Here is a 6,652-nt window from a genome sequence, read left to right on the forward strand (position 1 = left end):
AAAGAAAGAAAGAAGAAAGAAAGAAAGAAAGAAAAAGAAAAAGAAAGAAAGAAAAGAAAAGTGAGATCAGAAAACGGTTTGGCTGTTTTCCCATCACTACCTTCAAACGTGTGTTGTCAGATCTCCCTTCTGGGAATCTGAATGCCTCAGAGGCCACCTCTGAGCATTTTGGATGTTTTATTTCAGTTTGCAAACTGTCACTAATTCCTGTATTTCAGGTTTAATTCTTCATCTCCAATGTCACTGCTACCTCCAGAGTCGAGGACTTTGATTCTGGATTATAGATATTCTGTCTTAGAAGCTCAAAGATCTGCCAGCATTCCTGCTACAGGGGAATGTTCCTGAAACAACGCTTTGCTCATTCACTCCACAATAAGCAGATGTGGAGTGAATGTCACCCTTTTGGCCCAGGGACCATCATGGCTTCCATTGCTTATTGCAACAGGCCCCAGTTTGATCTGCACACTGTGAGGTCAGAACAAAGGAAGGTTGTCTTTCTTGCGAATCAAGGGTGTACTGCAAACTGACCTGTTCACTGAGGCAAGCCACCTGCTTCCCAGGCCTCAGTTTCCTCATCTCTAAAATATGAGATGAGACTGAATTGTTTTTTAAGTTCTCTTCCAGCTTTGATTTTAAAATTATTTTCAGGGCAGTGACCTAATTTTTAAGGTCTTTAATTGTTTCATCCTGTTCTCTCTAATCAGAAGTATCTCCCATTTCTCCTCAGTATATAGATTTTCAGACCTGTCTTTGCTTCCTTTTCTCATCCTAGCTGAAATCACAGCTCCTTGGCCACTCCTGCTCATGGTGATTCTCCCTGTGTAATTGTCTCTGTTCCCAACTTATAGTAAACACCTTGATAACAGATATCATATTTTATGATTTGGCCGTATGGTTTTATAGTTTCTAGCCCAATTTTTATTACTGGGAAGAGCTGCCCAATGAATACTTGATGGCTGATTGTTAATTACAGTGTGTACTAGTCAGGGTTCTCCAGAGGGAGTTTATTAGGGAGAACTGGCTCACATGATTACAAGGCAAGGTCCCACAACAGGCCATCTGCAAGCTGGGGAAAGAGAGAAGCTGGTAGTGGCTCAATCCAAGTTTGAAAGTTTAAGAACCAGGGAAGCCAACAGTGCAGCCTTCAGTCTGTGGCTGAAGGCCCAAGAGCCCCTGGGATGCCACTAGTGCAAGTACCAGAATCCAAAGGTGGAAGAACCTTGAATCTGATGTCCAAGGGCAGGAGGAGTGGAAGCAAGGGTCTGGTACAGAAAGAAAGAGAGAGCCAGAAGATGCAGCAAGCAAATGTATCCCCCGCTTCCTCCCCCTGCTTTGTTCTAGCTGTGCTGGTAGCTAATTGGATGGCATCCACCCTCTTTGAGGGTGGGCCCTCCTCTCCTAGTCCATCCACCCATAATGTCAATCTCCTCTGGCGACACTCTCACAGACATACCCAGAAACAATACTGGCCATCTAGGCATCCCTCAATCCACTCAAATTGACACCTAATATTAACCATCACATAATGGATAAAAGCTAGCATGACATTCATTTTTTTACACAATAAAAGTCTACTGAGAACCAATTATGAGCCAGGCATTGTCATAGGCATAAGGGTACATTTGTGAACAAGACACACCATCTCTCCTGCCCATCTGAAGCCCACATTCAGGGTCACTTTTTCCTGTCCTTTTGAGGCCAGAAATGTATATTGTAATGTATAATGTAAATGTATATTGTTTATATTGTTCCCAGGTTATGCAATGTCTTTAGAATCTATATGCCGTGCTGCTATTGTAAAGCTGTGTGGATACCTCTGAACAGGCCCATGCACCAAGGTCCCCAGTGATGGAGGTCCATTGCAGTGGGCAGCCATGTCCTGCTGGCAGTCTGGCAGATGCCTTTAGTGAATTAAAATTTTTTTGTAATTTCAGTTAATCATTTGCTGTTATTTCTCCACATGCTATAGTGTGCCTTATCAATGGAAATTGTATCTTTACAGCAGTAGTTCTCATCCTTTTTGGCCTCAGGACCTCTCTATACTCTTAAAAATTATTACTGGAGATCCAAAGAGGTTTGGTTTGTGTGAATTATAGCTGTATAGTTACCCTATCAAAAGCTTTTGAAAGTATTGATTAAATCATTTCAAAGCAATGCTATATCATGCGTGAACATGAATAAAAGACCCATCCATTTATGTATGTTAACGTAAATTACATATTTTTATGAAAAATGGTTTTTTCATTTCTTGTTCTGCTTTCCAAAACAAAACACATTTGGTGAGAAAACTGGCGTTATTTTACATTTTTATAGGTCTCTTTCATATGAGGCTTAGCATCTATTTGACAGCTGGATTCTCACATCTTGTGTGTTGAATTTGTTATAATATGTTGTTTTATTATTATTATTTTTTAATGGAGACGGAGTCTCACTCTGTCACTCAGGCTGGAGTGCAGTGGTGTGATCTTGGCTCAGTTGCAACCTCTGCCTCCCAGGTTCAAGCAATTCTCCTACCTCAGCCTCCCGAGTAGCTGGGTTTTAATTTAATTATGTGAAAAATAAATCTGACCTTGTAAAGACATGAGTTTGGAAAAGAGGGGAGAATTGTCATAGCCTTTCTTACAGTTGTAGATATTCTTTGAAATCTCACCAAAAGTAGACTAGTAGTAGTTTCTTAAGTTTAGTTGCAATGTGGAATCTAAAACTGTATGAGTGAAATTTCCCCAATTAGTTACGTTAATCCATGTATTTTGCAATTTGAAAGGTTCTTTTATCCATGTTCATGCATTATTTTATAACATCATGCATGGACTGTTTGGAAAATATTCATTCACTGAGTTGTGGAGATCTTCTAAATATCAATTCATTTTATTATACAATATCAAAACCACATTCATTCATATCACCACTGATCTCATCTGCAAAATCTTCAAGTATTGGGAAGCTCTCAAACTCATGATACCTGATACAAAACTTTCAAAAATCTAATTTTTGCTTAAAATCTTAAAAGAAGCAAATCCTATCAGTTGTTTTTCCTTAGAGTGACAAACTTACTTGGCTCATTTCCAGAAAATGTCTACCAAACAGCCAAGTCTGAATAACCCTATTTGCCAGTCATTCTTTCAAGTAAAAAGAGTGTTCCCTATAGAAAGCAGTAGTTCACCTTGCAAGTCAAACTACGAGTGCTTTTCCTTGACTTTCACCTTGCAAGTCAAACTACTAGTGCTTTTTCAACTACCATGGTTAATACGAGAGATTAACCATGGTAGTTGGATACCCAGCTGAAGTGCTGTATGTGTGCTTCCTATTTAATCACACAGAACACTCAAGGACATGTGCTGAAAGGTCAAGACTTAATAAAATTAATAGCTCAGCCAGGTGCAGTGGCTCATACCTGTAATCCCAGCACTTTGGAGGGCTGAAGAGGGCGGATCACCTGAGGTCAGGAGTTTGAGACCAGTCTGACGAACATGGCAAAACCGTCTCTATTAAAAATACAAAAATTAGCCGGTTGTGGTGGTGCATGCCTGTAATCCTAGGTAATTGGGAAGCTGAGACAGGAAAATTGCTTGAACCCAGGAGGCAGAGGTTGTAGTGAGCTGAGGTCGCTCCACTGCACTCCAGCCTGGGCAGCAGAGCAAGACTCCATCTCAAAAAAAAAAAAAAAAAAAAAAAAAAAAAGGGCTGGGCACGGTGGCTCACGCTTGTAATCCCAGCACTTTGGGAGGCTGAGGTCGGTGGATCACGAGGTCAGGAGATCAAGACCATCCTGGCTAACGCAGTGAAACCCCATCTCTACTGAAAATACAAAAAATTAGCCTAGTGTGGTGGTGGGCACCTGTAGTCCCAGCTACTCAGGAGGCTGAGGCAGGAGAATGGCGTGAACCCGGGAGGCGGAGCTTTCAGTGAGCCCAGATCGTGCCACTGCACTCCAGCCTGGGCAACAGAGCGAGACTCCCTCTCCAAAAAAAAGCTTATATTGCTTTACCAAGGACATTTTAATGTAAAACTTGCTTAGGACAAAACCCATCATGGATGGCAGTGAAGAATACCATGACTACTGGTAACTATCGGACACTACTGTCCCGATTCAAGCTAAGGCAGCTGCAGTTGTATCCCCCATTGCTATGGGAACATCAGTACAAAATGGCAACAGTGAAAAAGGCAAATAACATCTTAGTATTTTTATGATCATAATCTTGACTTTGCAGACCCTCTGAAAGGGCCTTGGAGACCCCCAGGGGTCCACAGCATCACACTTTGAGAACTACTGCTTTAGAATCTGTTAGGGGCTGAATTATGTCCCTGCTAAATTTATGTCTTGAAGCACTAGCCTTCAATAATATACAGAATGTGACTGTGGTTGGAGGTAGGTCCTTTAAAGAGTTGATTAAATTAAAATGAGGCCATTAGGGCAGGCACCAGTCCAATTTGACTGGTGTCCCTATAAGGAAAAGAGATTAGGACACCAAGAGAGGCACTAGGGATGCCTGTGCACAGAGGAAGGACCATGGGCAGAGGTTGCAAGAGGGAGGCCAGCTAGGACCCAAGGAGAGAGGCTTAAGGGAAACTACCCTGCCAGCACCGTGATCGTGGACTTCCAGCCTCCAGAATTGTGAGAAAACAAGTGTGCTGTTTAAGCCAACCTGTGCTATTTTGTTATGGCAGCCCTGGTAAATGAATATAGAGTCTTTCTCATGCCTACCCCTTATGCCAGATGGCCTCTGCACCTATTGTCTTGAATAGACATTTCCTCTCCTCTACCTGGCAGATCAGCTCCAACACTGGTGTACCTGTGTCCCACCCTCCTTCAGACAGAGCCAGCCAGCCCTGTGTGGTGCTGATTTTGCCTTCGGTCCACCTTTTCATTACGGCTCTAGCCCAGGCATTTATTTACCCACCAACCTGCTTCTTTGCTTAGCTGTGAAATTTTTGAATTTGAGGACCAATTCATTTGCCTCTTCATGTCCTCAGTGCCCAATGCAAGGCTCAGTGCATGGATAAATGCGTGGATGTTAAATGTGTGGATAAATTTGTGTGGCATAGTGGTTGCCATCTATCCTTTCCTTGTGTTCGGCAGCTCTGAGGCAAAGCACACTCTGCTCTGATAGATTTGTGTCCAGGACCTGCTGGCCCATGGCCGCAGCTTGCTATGTAATATTAGTTTGGATGCTGTTTTAACAACTTAAAAAATTATCACATTATAAAAGTGCATTAACTCTCCTAAAGTATATATCAAATATTGAGTCACCGTTACACTTGCCTTGGGTGTCGTTTGAAAGAAAATTAAAAACTTCATTTCCCATTAAGACTTCAGTTTTATTCTTTCTTAAAAAAAATTATGGGCAGGTGTGGTGGCTCACACCTGTAATCCCAGTACTTTGGGAGGCTGAGGTGGGAGGATTGCTTGAGGCCAGGAATTCAAGACCAGCCTGGGCAACATAGTGAGCCTTAGTCTCTATAAAAATTATAAAAATTAGCCAGGTGTGGTGCTGCATGCTTGCAGTCCCAGCCACTCAGGAAGCTGAAGCAGGAGGATTACTTGAGCTCAAGAGGTCAGGAACCATGACAGTGCCACTGCATTCCAGCCTGGACAGCAAAGCAAGACCCCATCTCAAAAAAAAAAAATTAAAAATTACCTGGGCATAAAGGTAAGTCCTTGGCATCTACTTAACATGGTACCAAAATGTTATCTTTGCCAATAACAAGCCTACTGCTAAAGATTCAAGAAGAGAATTTCAGAACACATAATCAAGAGACAAAAGATATACCCTTGAATTTTATACCAAAGTAGTTTGAGAAGTCACAATTCATTCACTAGACAGTAAGTTCCATGATGATATCATTTTGGTTAGTTCACTGCTATATCCCTAGCAACTAAAATTGTTTTTAACACAGAGAATATCTATAACATTAATAAATGAATTTATAAAATACAAAAAGTGAAAATATTACCGTTGATTCACAAAATCACAAATTTCCCTGGGGAACAAAGACTATCTTTGGGAGGAAAAGTGGGAGGAACACAGCAGAATCTTTTTTTGTTTTATTTTTTTAAGATAGGATTTCACACTGTCATCCAGGATGGAATGCAGTGGTGCCATTATGGCTCACTGCAGCCTCCTGAGCTTAAGGGATCCTCCCATCTCAGCCTTCCTAGTAGGTGGGACTACAGGCATGCACTACCGTGTCCAGCTAATTTTTGAATTTTTACTTATTTTAGAGACAAGCTCTCGCTATGTTGCCCAGGCTGATCTCAAACTCCTGACCTCAAGCAATCCTCTTGCCTTGGCCTCCCAAAGTGGTGGAATTATAGGCTGGGGTTTCACTTCAGTTACTACAATAGCTTTATGTACGTTGGCCCCAAGGGACAGATAACTTGCTGTTTTGACTCACCTTTGCCTCTGACACTACATTTAAAAAAGCAGTTAAGTTTCTTGGCTCTTTTCCCAGAGGTGAGTTGCTAGTCCGCCTGAAATACCCAGTCAGTGCAAGGAATCCTTCTCAAGATGCACCCCCCTCAGGTGTGGTGGGTGGGTCATCTTGTTAGTTCAGTCAAGGGGTGACCCCCAGGGGTGGGTCATTTTGTTAGTTCAGCCAAGGCCTTAAATGTTTTCCAGAACATTCTAATATTGTTTTCATTCAGTTCATT

Source organism: Piliocolobus tephrosceles, chromosome 18, assembly GCF_002776525.5.
Source record: "Piliocolobus tephrosceles isolate RC106 chromosome 18, ASM277652v3, whole genome shotgun sequence".
Classification (NCBI taxonomy): Eukaryota; Metazoa; Chordata; class Mammalia; order Primates; family Cercopithecidae; genus Piliocolobus; species Piliocolobus tephrosceles.